This window comes from Salminus brasiliensis, chromosome 7 (genome assembly GCF_030463535.1).
Source record: "Salminus brasiliensis chromosome 7, fSalBra1.hap2, whole genome shotgun sequence".
NCBI classification, from domain to species: domain Eukaryota; kingdom Metazoa; phylum Chordata; class Actinopteri; order Characiformes; family Bryconidae; genus Salminus; species Salminus brasiliensis.
The window spans coordinates 36,517,040-36,538,995 of record NC_132884.1 but is presented as its reverse complement, the minus strand read 5'-3'; the positions used below and the strand labels follow the sequence as shown (position 1 = coordinate 36,538,995).

The window sequence follows — 21,956 nt, the reverse complement described above, 5'->3', positions numbered from 1 at the left end:
TCGCTCTCAGGAATCGAGAGAGAGAGAGGGCACTGCTATGTTCATCCAACACATTCAATAACCCACAAGACCATTTAATTACCATGCCCGCCCCCATGTCAAGATACTCCTCCCGATCCCCAGACACAGCTCCACGTCTGCTTAAACTCTTTTAATTGCTCTTTAACGAAGACCTAATCACACAAACTTTGTCCTGACAGAGCATGTACAAAAGCTCCACCCTGAATTGCCACCATCACCGCATACAGATCAGCCTCAGCTGGTGGAGGAAAATCATTAGCGCAGACATGACATGCATACACTGTCTCTGTCTCGCTGGCTCTTTCTCTCTCACACATACATGGATGAGCCGAAACATAAGACCACCCAGTAATGTTGATTATCTATCCATAACAACAGCGCATGAGAAGGTCTGGGATGTATACTATAGGGACAAAAGTATTGGGACGCGTCCTCATTCATTGTTTCTTCCAAAATCAAGGCTATTAAAAAAGTAACTGTCTCTACTGGCCAGGGAAGAAGGCTTTCTACTAGATTATAGAGCATTGCTGTGAGGATTTAATTGCATTCAGCGACAAGAGTGTTAGTGAGGTCACGATGTTGGATGATCGCCACCCCACCTCGTCCCCAACTCCCCAACTCATTCCGCTAAAAGTATTGGATAGAGTATCAACCATCGTTACAGTCATTTCACCATCATTACACCATCGTTCAACACAGTTCTTCCACTGCTCCACAGCTCAATGCTGGGGGGCTTTATACCCCTCTAGCCCATGCCTAGCATTAGGGGTTCCTATTCTTTTAGCAATACTTCTCTACAGGTACTAGACAAGCTATGTGTGTGTGTGTGCATCTGTACATCTGTGTCAGCAATGGGTGCAACTTAAAGTAGCTGAATGTGTTCATTAAAATGGGTGTCCACAAACATTTGGACATATAGGGAATGTTACAGTAAACAGTAATGGAAAAGTCAGTGCTTGTTGTTGGATGTTGGATGCAAGAGCGATGGCCAGGTGTGAAGACCTGCGTGACTTTGACAAGGGCCAAACTGTCATGGTCAAATAACAGGTCAGAGCATCTCCAAAACAGCAAGGCCTGTGAGGTGCTTCTGGTTTGAGATGGTCAAGTGAGAAGACCCGAGTGACTCTGACGAGGGCCAAATTGTTAGGGCAGAAGATTGGGGTGGAACATCTCCACAACGGCAAGGCTTGCTGAGTGCGCCTGGTCAGCTGTACTGAGTAACCCCTAACAGAGGTACAGGAAAGGCCAAATCTACAACCAATGACAAGGTGTTGGGCGACCAAGCCTCATCGATGTGTGAGGGGAACGGAGGCAGTCCCATTTGGGCGGAACTGACAAAAAAGCTCCTGTGGTTTCAGAAAGTGTCAGAAATGTTTAATGATGGTTACGGGAGGAATGCTGTTCCCCCTTCTGCCTAGTACTCATTCTAACCCCTGTCTTTCATAAGTGCCTACAATGGGCACAAAAGCATCTGGACTGGACCTTGGAGCAATGGCGAAACATCACCTGGTCCTTCCTTGTGGGATGCACTGGATCCACATCAGACCCGTGGTACATCCATAGGATGAACAAGGTCTTTATAAGCTTAGTAGAGTAGCTGTTCTAGCAGCAAGCAAATAGGCACCATATTTTATGGAATATTATTGTGGTGTTCCTAATGTTGTGGCTCAATGGTGTGTACACTTACACACACATACACACACAAAGTACTATCACCCCTGTGTTCAAGCTAAGCACTAATGGGCGATTGTGTTAGCTTTGAAAGCAAGGCCAGCTTCAGCTAGCGGGGAAGTGCTTCCCTCAAAGTCGCCATGGAGACTGAGGGGGCAAGTAGCTTTAGTGAAGCAGTGAGAGATCACACAGGCCTGGAGTCAGTCCGACTCACGCACACCCACATCACTAACAACCTGCCCAAGAACTCAGTTCACCTTGCAGAGGTAAAAAGCAATATGCCATTATTTCATGCTCGCTGTTGGCGGTTGTAGCATTCAGCTGAGTTCCTTTTCAGAGCGAATGCAGACAAACGAGCAGCTAAGACACAGAATTGCCATAACATTAACACCACCTCATACACTGACCGTCCATTATAGCAGCTCTAAATTATCTAGTCCCTGTGGAGAAGTATTGCCAATAGAATAGGACTCTCTAGAGCAGACATACTGTATGTTAACCTATTGGCACCATGCTGCCTAATGCCAGATGTGGGCTAGAGGGGTATAACCCCCCCCCCCAGCACTGAGCTGTGGAGCAGTGGAAGAACTGTGTTCTCTGAAATTATCCAGTACTCCATCCAATACTTTTGGAATGAGTTGAGATGGTGATCATCCAACATCCTGACCTCACTAATACGGAATCACAAGTCTAGTAGAAAGCCTTCTTCTCTGGACAGTAGAGACCGTTACTCCAACAAAATCAGGATAAATTATTTTTAATAGCCTTGATTTGATTTCAGAAGAAACAATAGCTGCGTTCTAAAGTCTAGGCTGCAGCCAAGGTAAGGTGAAGATGTGGGGGGGGAAGGAAAATTTGAGACCATGAAAATGTTGGAAATTGAAAATCCTCCAGAGCAGAGTTTATTAAAAAATGCCATTTTTTAATTATAATTAATTCTACGAATATATGAAAAAGCACAGGTTTCAAATCGCATTTGCAAGAAGTGGGACATTTCTGGTGCCGTCACCAAGACACATATTCCCCATTAGTGTTGGGTTATCTGGCTTGGGTTGTCTAGTGTTAGGTTATCTGGCCTCTTGCATCTTTTAATATTAGCATACAGCAACGTCATATTCCAAACGTAACAGCATTCAGACAGAATATTGATCCCTGTCCAAGAAACAGACCCTATATGTCCAAGTATTTGTGGACACCTCTTCTAATGAATGCATTCAGCTACTTTTAGTTGCACCCAATGCTGACACAGATGTGCAAATGCACACACACACACACACACACAGCTTGTCTAGTCCCTGTAGAGAAGTTTAATTATAATTAATTCTATGAATATATGAAAAAAAGCACAGGTTTCGAACCGCAATTGCAAGAGGCAGGACATTTCTGGTGCCGTTACCAAGACAAGACCCATATTCACCATTAGTGTTGGGTTATCTGGCTTGGGTTGTCTAGTGTCGGGTTATCTGGCCTCCACCTTTAACCCACCTGTGCAGTGAACTCACACACATATGCACTAGTGATGAAACACACACAGTGACAGTGAGCACACATGCCTGGAGCGGTGGGGAGCTATTGCTGAGGCACCCAGGGAGCAGGGCGGGTGACACAACCCTGTCATCAATAGCCCGGTGAGCCACCACTGCCCAACCAGGTTAGACAGCCTGGTTAAACTGCTCCATTTGTTCGAACAATGGACTACTAAAAAAGGAGTATTTTCCTCCACTGACTTTCTCCATTCTTATGTAAGTGGATTATCTTCTGTCTAATCTCCTCAGAAACATCTCCTGGAAATGAATAGCCTGCACTTTATAGCTATTTTGATGACAGAGGGTGCAATTTTGAAAGGTGTTTTACTGATTTTTTACAGTACTATACTGAACAATATGATTTTTATTATACAATCCAGTTTACATTCAGTGTCATAGACATATATTTTTCATATGATCTCAGCAGACCTGCATCAGGTCTTCAGTGTTTGGGATTGCTTGGCTCAGATGTATTGGGGAGCTGAGATAATCAAAATGAGGACTGTCAAGAGGGCCCTGACAGTCGCTGAGTGCATCTGGAAATGGTTATAGTGTAACTACCAAAATAAGTAACAGTGTCCTTCAAAGTTACTGTTACCTTTTGTGAGGATGAACAAAAAGGTTAGTGCTAATCAGCTTGATCTGACTAACTACTGCTGGAACTACTACAGATTACATCACAGATCCACCACCATACTTCACAGTGGGAATTAGGTCCCTGCATAATACTACCAGACCCTGCCCTCCTGTTTAAACAGAGGGCTCTGTTTTTATTTAGCACATTCCAGGTGCTTTTGTTCGTACATGCTTTTGTTAATGCGTTCAGCTGTGATTATATCCCTCAGCCAGCTGCAGTGCCTCTGTTTACAAGAAGGAAGCAGAACCATTTAATCACCATTTGTGTTGAACGCATAGGAATTTGTCTTCCACATTTAACCCATTGACACAGTGAACACACAATCACACATTACCTTGAGCACATTTGCCTGGAGCGCTGGGGCAGCCCTAGCTGCAGCGCCCTGGGAGCAGTTGGGGGTAAGGTGCCTTGCTCTAGGGCACTTAAGTCATGGGCTTGAACCAACAGGGCACAAGGCCACTTCTCTCACCTATAGGCCACGGCTGCCACTAAATGGTTATAGGAGGGGATTCCCAGATTGATATACTCTGACTGGGAAAGTAGGCTTGAGCTATATGACGGTAATATTGCATTTTTAAAAAGTGCCTAATGTATCAAATTTCTGTTCTGGGTGTATCTAGTACGTGTAAACCTGTTCCCCCATGTGCATCTGAAAACAGCTATATATGTCCAAGTATTTGTGGACATCTCTTCTAATGAATGCATTCAGCTACTTTTAGTTGCACCCATTGCTGACACAGATGTGCAAATGCACACACATACACACACACAGCTTGTCTAGTCCCTGTAGAGAAGTACTGCCAATAGAATAGGACTCTCTGGCATGGAAAAACATGAACCTGTTGGCACCATGCTGCCTAATGCCAGGCGTGGGCTAAAGGGGTATAAAGTCCCCTAGTATTGAGCTCTGTTCCCCCATGTGCATCTGAAAACAGGTCGGAAATACTCTAAATACCATTTAGTTGAAATTATGCTCTCAGATAAGAGGCTTGATCCTTGTGTGTGATTTGAGCCTGAGTTAGCTGGAACAGTCTGTGTTGTGGTGTTTAGCCTGCTAGCTAACTTATCTAAGCCTACATAGCGGCTAGGGGTCCAAACACAGCAGAACCGGCCTCTCATTCCCTCTTACTGTTACTCCCAACACCAATAGCTTGACTTTGCTCTCTCAGACTCAAGTTTTTAGCATCAACTCTCGATCACCCCAAGTGGCGCATATCTGCATTTGCCTAACAGCAGAAATTGATTTATCTAGTATTGGTGTGCCAACTATGAAAATAAATTAATATAAAAATCGCTTTGACATGTCTATCAGCACTTCATTGGCTCCCAGTTAAATTCCGTATTGGATACAAAATTCTTTTATTAACATATAAAGCTCTACATGGCCTCGCTCCTGAGTACCTGCGGGATCTTATTACATATTACGAAACATCAAGACTACTTAGATCTCAGGGTGCTGCTTCCTAGTAGTTCCCAAAATTCAGAAAACCTCAGCAGGGGGAAGAGCCTTTTCTTATAAAGCCCCCCAACTCTGGAATAACCTTCCAGATAGTGTTCGGGATTCAGACACAGTCTCAATCTTTAAATCTAAGCTGAAAACTCATATGTTTAGTTTAGCTTTTGGTAATTAATGTTCCTTAGATAAAGGTTGCAGGTCCAGGGGTTTGCGGACCCTGGGAATTGTAGTACACTGAGATGCTGGAGCTGTTGTCTCGCTGCTTACACGCGATCACTCAGGTTTGTTGACGGTAGAGCAGATAGATGCTGGCGTTTTTTTTAGGGTGCTCCCGTGTCTGTGTTACCTTCTGGTTCTCTCCTTTTAATTAGGCTGTTATAGTCAGACCTGCAGGAGTCGTCAGACACATTCTGATACTGCCCAACATTCTCTGCTCTCCATAAAATTCCAGAACTAACTCTCTGTTTTTACCTTCTCCGAGTAAATGGCCACCCAGCCCGACCTGCTGGAAGATTGCCAGCTGAGGTCCCCTCTACCTGCGTCAAACCAGCTGCCACCTACCGGTCCAACCTGCAGGCCCCCCACCCACCACCACCCATAGCAGACCAGCGGATTACCCGCCTACCACTGCTACCTGTCTAATGACCATGTTCAAACCTAAAAAAAAAAAGAACAGAAAATGGACTCGTAACTATCTGCCATTATTAATACCATCATTATTAATATCACAACTATTAACTATCTGCTGTATCTGGTTTGGAAATTTTTATCAATCATTTATAAATAGTTCTGACCAGAGAAGGATGGGTCGGGTCCCCCTTGTGAGTCTTGGTTCCTCCCAAGGTTTCTTCCTCCAGCTCTGAGGGAGTTTTTCCTTGCCACTGTCGCCTTTGGCTGCTCACTGGGGGTCTTTGATCCTTCATGTCTTATGTTATTTTCTTATTTCTTCTTTGTCTCTGTCTTTTATTAATCACTATTTATGTAAAGCCGCTTTGTGACGACAACAGTTGTAAAAAGCTATACAAATAAATCTGATTTCACTTGACTTGACCTGTGTAATACCATTTCGTTTGATTATTCATTATTAATTTTTTAAATATTGATTTTTTATAATGATATATTTGTGCTCTTGGGGGCGTCAGGGCCTTAAGCAGCCGTGTAATTCGAGCATGCCTTGTGCCGGATCTGCTGTCTACTAAGATTCATCTAAACTAAGAAAGTCTGAATGAACTAGAGTGGCAACGGTAACAGTGTAAGCTCCTACAGACTTCCTGCTTGTTTTATAGTAGCCTAACAACTCCCTCACATCAGTGTTTACTGACTTACTGGATGCATGACTGCTTTAATTAAAAGGCATCAGTTGGCAACCCCTGACAAGAAACAACAAAGTTTTTCAAAACGCTGCGCTTTACAGGAGGTTTGATATCAGGTTTGCGTTTCATTATTAATTCATGCTTATGAAGAGGCCTTTGAAAAAAAAAGTGTCTCAGTAGGTTTCTATGAATCCGGGTTGAAAATCAGATCAATGGGATAGATCAGGCTTTCAGCAATCTGGAGATACTGTAAATAGTTCATTCTGCGCGTTTTTGAAGTTCTGACATGTTTTTGCTAAATGCAGAGCTTCTGTTCTGATCAGTGTCGGGCTTTGCTTTCCCTCAGTGTGCGAGAGTTTCGTTTTTAAAGTGAAACCTGTCTAAGGAAGCCCTTGTGTTTGTGAGGGAAGCCATGAAGAGGGTGTGCGCTGAAAGAGAAAGAGGCTGTTACTATTATTATAGCACTCAGTCAATTAGTCAGTAAATACAGACTTTACTGAAGCCAAAGTGATTCCATACATGGCCTTAAGCAATACAACTCTCCCCAGCGCGGCTAATTATGAATGCACAGAGAGCAGGGCGCGAACTAACATGGGGTAAAATGTTCAGTGTACGAAAAGGACAGTTTATATAGTCAAACAGGTTCAAGTTGAACATTTTTTATGCATCTTTTAATATTAGCATACAGCAACGTCATATTCCAAACTTAACAGCATTCAGACAGAATCACCCTGGACAAGGAAAATATTGGGCCCTGTCCGAGAAACAGACCCTATATGTCCAAGTATTTGTGGACATCTCTTCTAATGAATGCATTCAGCTACTTTTAGTTGCACCCATTGCTGACACAGATGTGCAAATGCATACACACACACACATGCACAGGTTGTCTAGTCCCTGTAGAGAAGTACTGCCAATAGAATAGGACTCTCTGGCATGAAAAAATTAGACACCATGCTGTCTAATGCCAGGCATAGCCTAAGGGGGTATAAAGTCCCCTAGTATTGAGCCCTGGAGCAGTGGAAGGACTGTGTTCTATGGAATGATGCTGGTTTGGGATGAAGGGGGGTAGTGATCATCCAACATCCTGACCTTGCAAATGATCTTGACCCTAAATGCAATTAAATCCTCACAACAGTCTAGCTTTGTTGGCAAGCAGACATTATTTTTAGGTAAAGTCATTTCACTGGGGCTGCTCATATTCATATTCTTATTATGCACATATTCCTTAACTGTACTATATTTTATTATAGTATATTGGATATTATGCAAATAACTAATTTACATTTTATCACTGGCCTTGTCACTTCGGTCTGTGTGGCCAAAATTAAGCATATTAATGACATTTATGCATCTATTTTCTCAATATAAGTCTCTAACAATGTAGAACTAGGACTGGGCAATGTGACAATATTTTATCGTATTGTGACAAATTTTGTTATGGCAATACACACTATGCTTTTCTAAGCAAATTGAGAATTAGGTCAGTGCTGGAAGAACACTGATTTCATTATAAACAGTGTAATTAGACTGGTTTAAGTACAGGAGAGTACTAGAATAGTAGTTTCTAAGAATCTGTGGCTACTGATGCTGTTAATGTTGTGTATTGTGAAAATTTTATTTTAATGATATACTATTTTTACCATATCACCCAACTCTAGGTACAACTGTAGGTTACTTATGTTTGCATAATTATTTTCAATTCAGAATCTTGCATCCGGATTAATTTATGTTATAATGGCATTAAGTGCATGCTCTTAGCTTAAGCTTTCATCTAGAGTGACTCACATTTCTGTGCATTGTGTCATGTAACTTTCATGATGAATGGACCAATAGAAATGCTCCAAAATGACCTGCCATCATTTTTTTTACATTGACTTTCATTGAAAGTTCAGAAGGTTTTTTTCTTTCTCCTGTAAAGTTGAGATTTTAAAAAATACATATGAAATGATATTTGAATGTTCATATACTGTAAAAAACAATCCATCTGTTAGCAGTGTGTGTGAAAACTGCTCATAAGCAAAGGAAGATCTCAAATAAAGCATGACATCAGCAGTCCACGTCCAAACCGCTTTTGGAAGTGTCTTCTTCATTTGTGGACCACGTAATAATACAGGCCACAGAATAATACAAGTCACAGAATCTTCTAAACGAGGGCATGTCCTGCAGGCCTGCACGTGAAAGCCAGGCCCTGCCCTGTTAAGGATGCTCTCTGGCTGACACCCATGCACAATAAAGCGCAGATGAGGAGGGATCTAATCTCCTAATCGGAGCAGTAACTGAAGGACTGGCGGCTAGGATTGTCTGCGTGCAGACGATAGGATCCGCAGCAACTAGCCAGCGGTGTGTGTATGTGTGTGTGTAAGCTGGTGGACCAGTGTGGAGCAGTGGAGATGTGCTTTAATGTCAGCTCCTGAGGTGCTTCTACAGAAACCAGCTGCAGAGAAGGATAAACGTACTTGGCCTGAACACCATCTATTCCCCTGGCCTAGAGTCTCCCTCCTTCAAACACACACACACACACAAACACACACACACACACACACACACACACACACACACACACACACACACACACATACACTCCTCCCCTTCAGCACTCTTCTCATTCCCCTCTTCCTCTCCTGCTTTCTCGTTCTACATCTAAGGTCTAATCCTTGTCTGTCTCTCTCTCTCTCTCTCTCTCTCTCTCTCTCTCTCTCTGCCTTTTTCTTGCCTCTCTCACTCCTTTCTCTTGTCTCTGACTTTGTCTCTCCCCGTCCCCCTCTCTCTATATCTCTCTCTCACTCATTTCTATTGTCTATGACCATGTCTCTCCCTACCCTCTCTCTCTGTCTCTCTCTCTCTCTCTCTCTCTCTCTCTCTCCTTTCTCTTGTCTCTGACTGTGTCTCTCCCTGTCCCTCTCTGTCTCTGGCGCTCTCTGGCTCTCTCCCACCTCTGCCTTTCTCGTGTCTGTCTCGCTCTCTCTCATTCCCTACATTTCTCTTCATTCTCTCTCTCTCTCTCTCTCTCTCTCTCTCTCTCGCTGCATGTCCCTTTCTCTCTCTGACACACACTCCCTCACTTTCTCCTCTATATCTGTGTCTCTCTCTCTTTCTCCTGTCTGTCTCGCTTTTTCTCACTCCCTTCTTTTCCTCTCTCTCTCTCTCTCTCTCTCTCTCTCTCTCTCTCTCTCTCTCTCTCTCTGTGTCTTACTCCCTACATCTCTCTCCCTCTCTCTCTCTCTCTCTCTCTCTCTCTCTCTCTCTCTTTGTCTGTATGTATCTCTCTCATTCCCTCCTTTTCTTTCTCTCTCACTCTCGCTCACTGTTCATCTTTCTCTCCGTCTCTTTCTCTGTATCTCTGATGCTCTCATCCGCTTTCTCTCCCTGCATCTCTCTCTCTCTCCCTCTCTCTCAGCCCCCCGTCTCCCGGATTGTAGAGGAGTCGCTCATGGCAACAGGCTCCAGAATGTGTTTATCCTTGTGAATAGACATTACTGCATCTCCCCCTCTGCCTGGTTTACACTCGCAGTCAGTCTGCTGTCTGACAGCTGTGTGGATTCAAATCAAACAGCCTCTCCTTGTACATCCAGCAACTCACTGTGCAAAAAATAAATATGTACAAATCAATACAAATGGGAATAGCACAACAGATTCCGAGTCCTACAAGACGCTGCAAAGTTTCTGCTTTCTTTTGGAGGGTGTGCTAAAAACGCCTAAAGGAACGGAAATGCTCAGTGTTTTGACAGGGGTAAAGGTTGGCTTCTGTACAGCTGAACTGTAGAGTATGAAACTTCTCAAGTTACCAACACACACACACAACACAAACACACACACACACACACACACACACACACACACACACAGAATTCACAATCAAATCTATAAATCGAGTCACTCCCAGAAAGTGGTGCCCTTTGCAAAGACAAGAAAGCAACAACCATTCAACCCCATCACCTTCAATCATGTTACGGGGTTGTATGTGATGGAGCTGAAGGGTTTGTGCTGAAATGGCTAATGCCTTTCTATGCTAGCAAACACTACTGTACAAAATGGTGTTTTCACCCAGATATTCCTCTACTTCACTCTACGCCAAATGTTTTAATGTGAAAATCTGTTAACTGTTTACATTGGGATGTCCAGGCATATTTTGGTGGATCTGGTATTGGCTATTTTAATCCCAATAACAATTTCAATCCTGTGTATGTCCTGTACATATTACAATTTTGACAATAAAGCTGACCCTGACTTTGACCTTGACCTCTCAGACCATGCATCTACGTTTCTGTATATACGTTAATGAACAATAATAAATAAAATTACTCATTTAACAAGACCAAGAAATAGCCTTAATAGCCGATATGACCAAATCACCTCCTTCTAGTTCAATGTACAACTTAGGCCTACTTGAAACCCCCTAGCCAAGACATCTTGACTGCAGTGGATATCCGTGTGTCCCCAGTGTCCTCTTTTTTGAACACTAAAATATAGTCACCCCAGCACATGGGGTGTCCAAAACTCGCTTGTGACTGGTGCTCTCAATCTGTACTGCACAATTGATTGCATATTTGCGTATAAACATATATAATCTATTGTTCTGATCCATCATAAATATGTGCAGTGCTTCCAGTATGCAGTCTACAGTGTGTTTAGGTGCTCTGCTATTATACGTTTTCAACCAGTTCTACCTAAATGTGCTCACATCCTCCTGTGGAATGACATTCGTTGGCATTTAGATATCCTGACAAAGACGTTTACTACATTTTCATGAGCTCTCCTTCTGATGACCTCTTGATTCAAACACAATTCCAGCTTTATAGACATGTAAGCAGACTGCAAGGCTTCTAAATTGAATATAGAGCTGTCAGGGCCACAGATGACTGTGTGAGGCTTTTTTTTACTGCTGTGCCTCTGTGTCTCACCCCCACTGTTTTCTGTATAGTACCCTAACAACTATCTAAAGCTGAAATACTGAATGCTGCTTTTTCCCAGCTATTAGGAAAAAATAAAGTATGCTAAAAGCATTAAGAGCTGTCCCTGAAAGACTTTGCCACCCTTTCTTAAGTCTGTCACCACACACAAAAAACCCTACAATCTCAAGTGTACACCACAAGCCAGCTTTGAACAAATCCAGGATATCAATCAGCTTTTATTCCCTTGCAAACTTCTGCGTCGGTACCTTTTTTGCAAAGTCACCTTGGATAGAATAGTGCTAGAGAAACGTCTTTTAATACTGTTAGTACTGTACGCGCCCCGCCGCGCAAAGACAGTGGGAGCAGAGGAAGGAAAGGAAGTGGCGGCGATCCTAGTTTTGCGGTTTTGCGAGATGTTAATTGTGAATATCAGTGCAATCGGAGCAAAAGCCAAGAGATTGGAAAGTTCCCGGGCTTCAAACACCAGCGTGATTTCCATAAAGCACTTCCTCACACACAGGCCAGCGGAGGAGCCAGGATGAAAAAGCATTATTTACTAAGAGAAAGGGATGCGAGCGCAGGAAAGAGAAAACAAATTCCCTTTCGCACCCCTCAGAAGCCGCCGCCGCAGCCTCCCTCGTCAGGCTGGGGAGCGAGGGCAGGCGCGAGGAAGAGAAAGACGAACAGAGCTACATGACAGCAGCAAAGAACAGAGAGAATATTCTGGAGAGTCGGCGTGCTGCGGGAACAAGAGAGGAGGAAAGATACTTTACTCGCACTGCGTCTTATTTTATATATTACATCACATCCAATTTACATAAGGAGATTGGTCTGAAGAGAGCAGCTCCCGGGACAAGAGAAGAAGCGAAGATTAGCGCGAGGAACCCTGCTGCAGCGTGGATACCAGTCATTGTGCTGTCCACTCCTATTGTGGACTTGGAGAGCAGAGCCTGTTGGCACGTACAATGGGTGTCTGGAGGTCCAGGCTTTCCGAGCACAGGGAAAAATGAAACAAGTGGCTTGGGCAGCTGCCGTATTTCACCCTAACACGTCTGTGGTGGCCTGAAATGGAGCAGATCTTTCTCCTGTTGGCTATATGTCATGGCCTCCAATGTGACCGAGCGGTGTCCGCAGTTATATAGCATTCCCGCTTGACCAATGGTTTGAGCCATAGAAGATTCAGTTCGGTTAAGTTCATATTCACCCATTCAGCTCGAGGTAAATACTGAATTATGTTTATCCCTGAACTCCAAGTTTGGCTCCAATAAGCAATTATCAATAATTTTCTTTTTCAGTATTTAGAAGCCTAAACTGCAAAAAATGAAAAGGCCTTTAGATAGAACTGTTATTGTTTATTTATGAATTCATGCAGGTATCCATGTCACCAGGGTTAGAGTTAGGTTTTGGTTGAGATTAAGGTAAGGATTAGGACCAGGGTTGGGTTCTGGGTTAGGCTCTGCTTAATGGAACTAAGTCTGCTTGATGTATCAGATCAACAGTAAATCTACTGAATGTCAGTAAAGCCTCAACAGAACATCTCCTTTATCTTTATTAATCATCTGCAAAGGACCACAAAAAAGAAAATTTCAAGGGCAGCATGGTGGCGATGCAGATACTGTGTGTGTAGCACAGCTGCTCGGGTCTGGGGTTGTGAGTTGTAAGGTAGGTTTAATGGCCATGCTAAATTTCCCCATAGGAGTGAGACTTGACCCACCATGACCCTGAACAGGAAGGAGCGGATAAGAAGACGGATGAATGGGTTGATGGAAACTTTTGTGCCTTGCTACACCCATAGTTCACAGCTGATTTCAGTTCATTCGCGCCATCACTGATATACAGCAATAATAAACTGTTGCCTCCTACTGGGTATATTTCAAATAGTTTATTATGAACCATAGATATTGTTAATGATGGGTGTGAGAATGCGTAATAAGGTACTTTAATAAGTCCTAAAAGCTTTCAATATCCTTGGCATAGGGTGGTAAAATATCCCAATAATGACTTGTAAAAAGCACACAATCATGATTTTACTCCCGTACTGATCTCAGTGCTGGACACTGATCTCAGTGCTGGAGTCACTAATCTGCTTTTACCTACCTTAAGAACAGCAATCAGGGAAATTGATACTCACCATAAAGGAACCAGTGTTTAGTATATACATTAGTCTTAAAGTCCTACCATCCACACAGTGAGTCAGTCAGTGCTAAAATCCATTGTCATGGCAGAGATCCAGATATTTAATTCCCCAAAGTAAAACATTCTGTCTCATCTTCTGCGACTTGCTAATTAGCTTTACCCCAGTGGCACGGTGGAAACTTCAGTGTTCATCTTTAGAGGAGTCAAACCTCTGCTAAAATTTAAATATCTTTATCAGAATTCATTGGAAACAGTGTTATAACTGCAATACAGCATATAAACACAAATGAATACCAGCCAGCCCCTGAATACGCGTAAATGTTTATATTTACAGCAGATTAGCTTCACATGCCAGACACTGTGGTGAGTTACCTTACATAACACAAGCAGAATCCACACAGGCTAATGCTAACATTGCTAAATCCAAAGAAACAAATACACTATATGGACAAAAGTATTGGGACACCTTCTCATTCAATGTTTATTCCGAAATCAATGGTATTAAAAAATGTTTATCCTGCTTTTGTTGGAGTAACTGTCTCTACTGGCCAGGGAAGAAGGCTTTCTACTAGATTTTGGAAGCGCATTGCTGTAAGGATCTAATTGCATTCAGCAAAATAACATTAGCAAGGGTAGGATGTTGGATGGTCACCACCCCACCTCACTTCATCCCCAACTCCCCAACTCATCCCAAAAGTATTGTATAAAGCACCATCACCATCATTCCAGAGAACACAGTTCTTCCACTGCTTTACAGCTTAATGATGGGGAATTTATACCCCTCTAGCCCACGCCTGGCATTAGGCAGCATGGTGCCAACAGGTTCATGTTTATCTGCTCCAGAGAGTCTACATCTGTTTCAGCAATGGGTGCAACTTAAAGTAGCTGAATGATACATTAAATAAAAGGGGTGTCCACAAACATTTGCATGCAGTGCATCTTTTAGCTTGAAAACAACAAGCTGGGTGAACCGTTGGTGACTGATAATGAACCGCTTGATGTCTACTGCCCCTGCTATTCCTACACAATGCTATGTGATGCCACGTGGTGTGGGGAAACCTATGTGAGGTCACTGTAGACAACGAATTAGCCAACAGATAAAACGATTATCCAGCGATGCACAGCCATGCAGACTTATTCAAACACACACACACCTCCACTAATACAACCCCCCACCACCACCACCACACACACATAAATCCAATTCAGTGCACCACTTCTTAACACTAGCAATTGCATTCTTTGTATTCAGCTCGCAGATCCCTTACAGTTGACTGACAATACAAAAAAACCCGAAGGCCTTCCAGAAGCTGTGCTCCATTTACGTTGACTGAGACACTATAGAAGCTGTTCAACTCACCAACCAAACAGCAGCTAATATACTGAAGCAAGGTTCTGTAGAGGTGGTAATAAGAATTAGGGACTTCTATATAATTCAATCTGTGCTCCGTACCGCACGCCTGCTGACATTTTCCATGTAATAGAATTTTCTCAACACCACTTCTTCTGGCTCTACAACAGCCATTTGTGAAGTCATGAGACCTTGGGTGGGGTAGAGAGAAATCTGCAAGCAACACTCAAATATTCTTGTGCAAATTCTTCTGACAATACTAAAGGCCAAGTCTATTCAAGCAGCCGTTCTGAGGAAGACAAATGGCCACGATTTGTAATTTTTTTTTTCATATGGAAAGCAGTGTATGGTGTATATATATATATACACACATACACACACACAGCTCACTACCGCTAGATATCACTACAAAATAACGTGATTCTGGCTGCAAATAGGGTGCCGTGTTAGTTGCTGAATTAAGTGACAGACAGTTGACGTGGGTGGAATAATTGATATCAATCACAGCTGGTTACGCGGCGAAGGCCTCGACATGCTTTATTTTGTCACGGTGAATCGAGAGTGAGTAATCTGATTGCTAAAGTCAAACAGCTGTGACAATCAGTCCGACACAGTAAAACACACGGCCGGATCAGACCGCAGGGGATACAGCCGTCTATTGCATACAGCTACTGGATAAGCCCTTCATCGCGAGGGGGGTATTTCAAACATTGTGTGCCACTCATGGCCTGTCAGCAGAAGACAATCCACTGTTTTCAGGAGAGGCGGGCTGCTGTTTTTTGCTCCGCTGGTGTCAGAGTGAGACTTTTTTGTCGCTTCCTCCTTCGGGGATCAAGGCAGGAAAAGAAAAGGGGGAGGAAAAAAAAAAAAAAAACACTCCTCCATAATCACATCTGCATAATTGTGTTGTTTATCCCATCCGAGCTCGAAACAGTTCTGACTTCTGCTTTCATTTTATTCTCCTGCGCTGAAACACAGCCCGAACCAGTTGCCCGAGATGGGAGTTCAAGAGCTAGCGTACGTGGAAAGTGCTCAATCAGCCGAATGTATCTAATGCTAGTTGCAATTTAAAGATGGTATTTATCTTTCTGGTGGTTGCCATGTAAAGAAGACCCCCACCCCCCTCCTGTCCTCCAAAAAAAGGAAAGAAGAAGCCCTTCCTTATGATCCTCCAATCCGAGTGGAGTCTGCTGTTTGCCAGCTTCATCTCAGGCTAGCTGCTGATGGGAAAGCAGCTGAAGAAGCAGCTCAACTGCTTTATCCCTCTAAGTCTGGAACTGCTGTTATTGAGTCATTTAAGGATGGCTGGCTAAGTCGAGGAGTCTGTGACGACTTCCGGAAGAAGAAGACGAAGAAGAAAAAAAAGAAGAAAAAAAACAACAGCCGCTCACAAGGCAATCTCCTACCTGTTCGGCTAATCAACTTCTCTAGTCTTGTGTGCGCAACAGGGCTCCTGACACACAGAGAACCTCTTTCTCAAGTGCTCTGCAGTAAATGTTTGGCATTTTCTCCCCACTTGTGACTCCAATCACGCACCTGAAGCTAAACCTGTGCTCTAAGCTTCTGCAGATCGAAATGCAGTCAACATGACGCCAGATTACTACTTTGCCAAAAGATAATTCCTTTGTACCCAACCTGAAGGCCAGTGATCCATGCAGCCTGGATTAGGTAAACACTATTCAGAGCCTCCATTGCAGGCTGGGTTCAGCGCTGCCTGCACGGTTCTGTCTCCGAAGGTTTCGTTAGTGCCAGAATTCGGTTGTTGTGTTGTTGGCTGTTTTCCTTGCAAATTAGTACGAATGAACAAACATAATGGAAGACAGAAGCCAGGGAGGTACTCTACACCATTAATCAGATGTCTGAGATATGACACCGTGACGTGGAGATTAACACTGCTAGGAAAGCCGGAGCACACTCTGAAGCCATTATGCCGGTTTAGTTGCAAGGAAGTAAATGAAGCATTTGGAAGTAGCTGGATTTGTGCACTGATTGTTGATAAAATGTGGTCTACACATATCACAATACAAACCAAAGGCTTCTAAAAGAAAAGCATAGCAGCTTCACAGTTCCATAAAAAAAATCCCAGCTGTGAAACATGGTGGAGGGAGCATTATGAGTTGGGGCTGCTTTGCATCCTCTTGGCCTAGACACCTTGCGATCGTTGAGGGAACACAGAAATCAAAAGTGCATCAAAATATTTTACAGGAGAATATTGGGGCAGCAGTCCATGACCTCAAGCTGAAGGGGTGTTGGGTGATGCAACAAGACCCAAGGCACAGAGGTAAATCAACTAAATAATGGTTGAAACACCCTACCAAGATCAAGAATGACCTCAAGAAGGCTGTGAATGTAAGGCATCCCAGAAATACTGATGAACTGAAACACATCTGCAGGGAGGAATGGTCCAGAATTCCTCCTCAATAATCTTTATAGCTATATTGATATTTGTAGCTACCATAAATGTTTGGTGGAGGTGGTTGCTGCTAAAGAGAGATCTACAGGTTATTCAATTTGATGTTTTATTTATTTTTGTTATTTATTTATATTTGTGTTATTTTAATTAATTTTCTAGCCTGTACTGTCTATGTTTACTAAACATGCTTAATAAAAGACATGGACAGGACAACTGTCTGTGTGTTATTTGGCTCAGACATTTTATTAGGAATCAATCCAGAAATCCAGGTACCTCCAAATGGCCTATGTACTACTTCTTGCAACTGTGTCTACACAGCACCATTACAGCACCAATTTTGAATACAGCAAAATACAGGAATTCACAAGAATCCACACTGTGAGATCAACACAGTAAAAGCAGAGGTTGCCAAGGCTTTGAAAGTGAGCAATGTTAGCCTAAAATACCCTTCCTATTTGTTGAGAGAGATAAGGTCTCCAGTAAGGTCTTTACTGTCAATTAGAGATAGAACGCCACTATAAGAGAGGGCAGAACTCAGAGACTCGCAGATAGCCCTTCATAAAACATAAAACGTAACCAAACATCCATCAAAATCATCAACCTTGGGAACATAAATTGCTGCGGTGTCCTAAAAGTGCTGGGGTTTTTGGAGGAAAACAGGAGACTGACAACAGCAGGGATTGGATGGTCAAGACCGACTGCCCATCTTAATGCAACCTTATTGATGGTATTGATTTCCCATTTGAGGAGGCACTTCTATGCCCTGTGGAAAAATTGACTGTTATGCTAGAATACAATGACTGCAAGCTGAAGAACAGCTGAAATCTCCCAAGGCTGCAGAAAGCTGCTTTCCATTGGAAATAAAAGATATTTGATTTCTTGCCTCGAATGAAGACATAATAGTTTAAAACCCGGCTTTTCAGAGAGGAGACTCACCATTCCCAGTTTCATTTTGAGACTTCTAGACGGTGACGGTTCCCTGCTTAAAAATAAGTAGTTACCCAGTGTAACCTCCTCTCCGTCTGGAGCACACAAGTACAGCCGAGACAAGACTCCACAGCTCCATTACCCTCACTAGCCTAGAGTTTCAGAGAGAGAGCAGCGCACTTAGTGGATCTAATGCCTCTCCTGGAGACGGGTGCCCTGCCACCTTTCTCCATTACACTACTGTCTCAGTCCTGATAAGCAAGCAGCTTTGGATGCAATTTCTACGCCTTGGAATACAGCGTTTGTCCAAAAATAAGGTGGTGGTGGAGGGGGGGCAAGAAAAAACACAAGAAATGAGTTTTCTTGAGCATTAAATCTACATTGGCATATTTTTGCAGCATATTTTGAGGCGACTATTGTTTGTTTGTTGGGCATTACTCACAAAAGAAGACAGCAAAGGCTGAAATAGCACAAGAGAGTGCGAGAGAGCGCGAGCAAACCAGACAGAGAGAGGTAGAGAGAGTGCTAAGAGTGGTTCTATCAGCCAGAGCAAGATGGAGAGAAATATTGATCTGACTATACTTTCAGGACTGGCAACAGGAGTTCGAGTAACAACAGAGACCCACGTAAGATGGACAGCTATAATAAAGATCCCCAGCCCCAGCCACAAAATCGTCCTTATACCCTCTTCTTTTCTCCCTCCACACTTTTCCCATCCTGTCCAGAGGGATATTGCTGAGCCATAAACGCCCTCACACTTCACACCGCACTTGTCTTCTGACGGGCCTTCCTGACATCCCCTCCAGAGCCAAAGTTAACGGCGACAATGGGCTCTCTGACATGTGCACTGAAATCGCTGTGTGCACTTTGAAACCTGTTAATCTGAATGTCACTATTCTGTAATTTTGCTGCATAATACCAGAGTCGCGCATGCAGAGCAACAAGTGCTTTCTGTGGTGTTCTCTCTTTTACTTGCTTATTAAAAAAAGGAAATGAAAAGGAAGAAAAAATTGCAATTAAAATGAAAACATGCCCCCCTCGTCCCACACAAACATGACACGGACACGAAAATGACAGCCTGCCAAAGACCAGAATGCAGAGCTATCAAAAAGATCCTGGTTCAGTTTGAACAGGAATGAACTAGTTCTGACTGTATTGACACACTGTACTCCTTGATTTGGAAAAGCAATTTAGCCTACCTGTTCTTCTGGGGTAGGGTGGGGTGAAACGGGGTCCACTACGCATGGCCTAAACTATGTACTGGGCACCTCATACAATGGGGTCCACAGCGCAGTGCCTACACTATGTACTGGGTCTCTCGTACACTGTAGATACAGGCACAGTTACATTTGAAAAGGCATTTTAGCCTCTTAGTAAGGATGGAATGGTGCCCATGCTGCAAGGCCTAAACTATGTACTGGGCCCCTCATACACTGTAGATACAGGCACAGTTGCATACCCATGTCTTTTCTTAACAATATACCCCACTGGTTCTTGCCCATCAAGACAGACGTATTTATTTCCTACTTAATAATAATGCATGTAGGCCTAATTTTGTTCACATTTGCTTCGGTTTAGACTCTTGTTTCGTTTGCTGGCCTTCAGCCTGAGACTTTTATTTTGATATAGCCTGTGATACACCTGGGATGGCAAGATGGCGTCTTGATCAGTCTCAGGTAAACAGTGGAAGTAGCTAAAAGGTTTTTACTGCTTTAACCTAAAAATTTGAACTACACTTAATTGAATTTTAGAAAACCTATTAGTCATTTTTTGGAAACTTTGGATTAATCTTCTCCTTTTGTGGATTATAAATAATTTGGATTCCCTCCACTGTGTACCACCTGCTTGCCTGCCTGCCATGTACCTCCCCCTCTCCCTGCCTTTTACAAGATTTTACTCCTTGGGATCATCTTAAAGCATTTCTATTGGTCCATTTATCATGAACTTAGGATACAATGTAAAGTAAACCTGCCAAAATCTAATTATGTCAAAAAGAGAAAAACGGCAAAAATGGAGATAGAAGTTTTTTGCGCGACAGTGATAACATAAGGCGTTATATACACCAATCAGCCATGAAATTAAAACTACTGATGTGCAGTGACATGAAAAAAATTAATTATCTCGTTACATTGGCCGCCGTCAAGGGGAGGGATTTATTAGGCAGCATGTAAACAGTGAGTTCTTGAAGGTGATAAAGGTGTTAAAACTGTGATGGCTGGACAACTGGAGGGTCAGAACATCTCCAAAACATCTGGCAGGTATTGTTGGGTGTTTTTGCTATGCAGTGGTCAGTATCTACCAAAAGTACTTCAAGGAAGGACAACTGGTGAACTGAAGACATGGAGGTCATGGGTGCCCAAGGCTCAGTGATCAGCGTGGGGAGCGAAAGCTAGCCCCTCTAGTCTGATTACTCAGAAGAGCTACTGCAGCACAAACTGCTGAAAAGTTAAAAAAGTTAATGTTCCTGTGAAGTAAATGTTTGGATGGTACAAGGGGGACCTACACCATATCAGGCAGGTGGTTTTAATGTCATGGCTGATCGGTGTACGCTGTAAATCTCAGCATACTTGAGACATAAACTGAAACTGATACAAAATCACTCATTCTTGGTATGAGGTCTAAGTGATTAGGCAAATGTGACACATTTTGGACATCTATATACACTATATGGAAAAAAGTATTGGGACACTTGCTCATTCATTGTTTCTTCAGAAATTAATGGTATTAAAAAAAGAGTTTCTAAAGAGTCTCTACTGTCCAGGATAGGCTTATTGCTAGACTTTGAAAGAGCACTGCTGTGAGGATTTGATTGCATTCAGCAGCAAGAGCTTTAGTTGAATAATCACCACCCTACCCCATCCCCAACTCCCCACGTTAGTAAATACTGGATGGAGCACCAACCATCATTCCAGAGAACACAGTTCTTCCACTGCTTCACAGCTTTTAGTGGTGGGGGGCTTTTTACCCCTCTAGCCAATGCCTGGCATTAGGCAGCATGGTGCCAATTGTTTTATATTTATCTGTGTCATATTTACATATGCTCGCTCATGTGCGTTGGCAATGGGTGGAGCTTAAAATTGCTGATCACATTCATTAGAAGGGGTGGCCACAAACAATTGGACATATAGTGGGTGGAGCGGCGTGCTTTGAGAGCCACTGTTCTTATACTTTTTAGTCCTTTTACCTGTCCTGTACTGTGTGGTACCTGATACAGGGGTATAGTTTATTGTACAGAACTGTTTTGCATGGTCTGTTGTAGCTATTGAGTGTGTGCAGTATTTATTGTACCCATTGACTTTTGTGCTCTTGTCAAAGGCGAAGAGTCTTGCCTTTCTGGTCAGTAAACCGAATATACGATCAGTCTCTTAATAGTACAGCTGTTCGATTGCACACGAAGCCAGTTTGTTCCAGATTGCCGCTACCATTAGCAGAGACGAGCCTGACTGTGGAATCTATAAAAACATGGGGCAGGGGATGTGGACTGGACAAGTCCATTCCAGACAGCCTTACTGTTCGCAAAATGTTGGATCTCACTGCCAAGCAGAGGCGGAATTGAAACTTTGCTGATTTACAAGGCCTGTAACGCCAGCAGCATTGCACGTTCGGCCAG

General features: G+C 43.1%; 1 protein-coding gene across 4 annotated transcripts in view; it reads right to left on the bottom strand.

The window, feature by feature from the left end:
* Positions 1 to 21,956, bottom strand: part of LOC140560375 (cadherin-22) — a 242,907-nt gene that overhangs the window by 183,766 nt on the left and 37,185 nt on the right. The window lies entirely within an intron of this gene.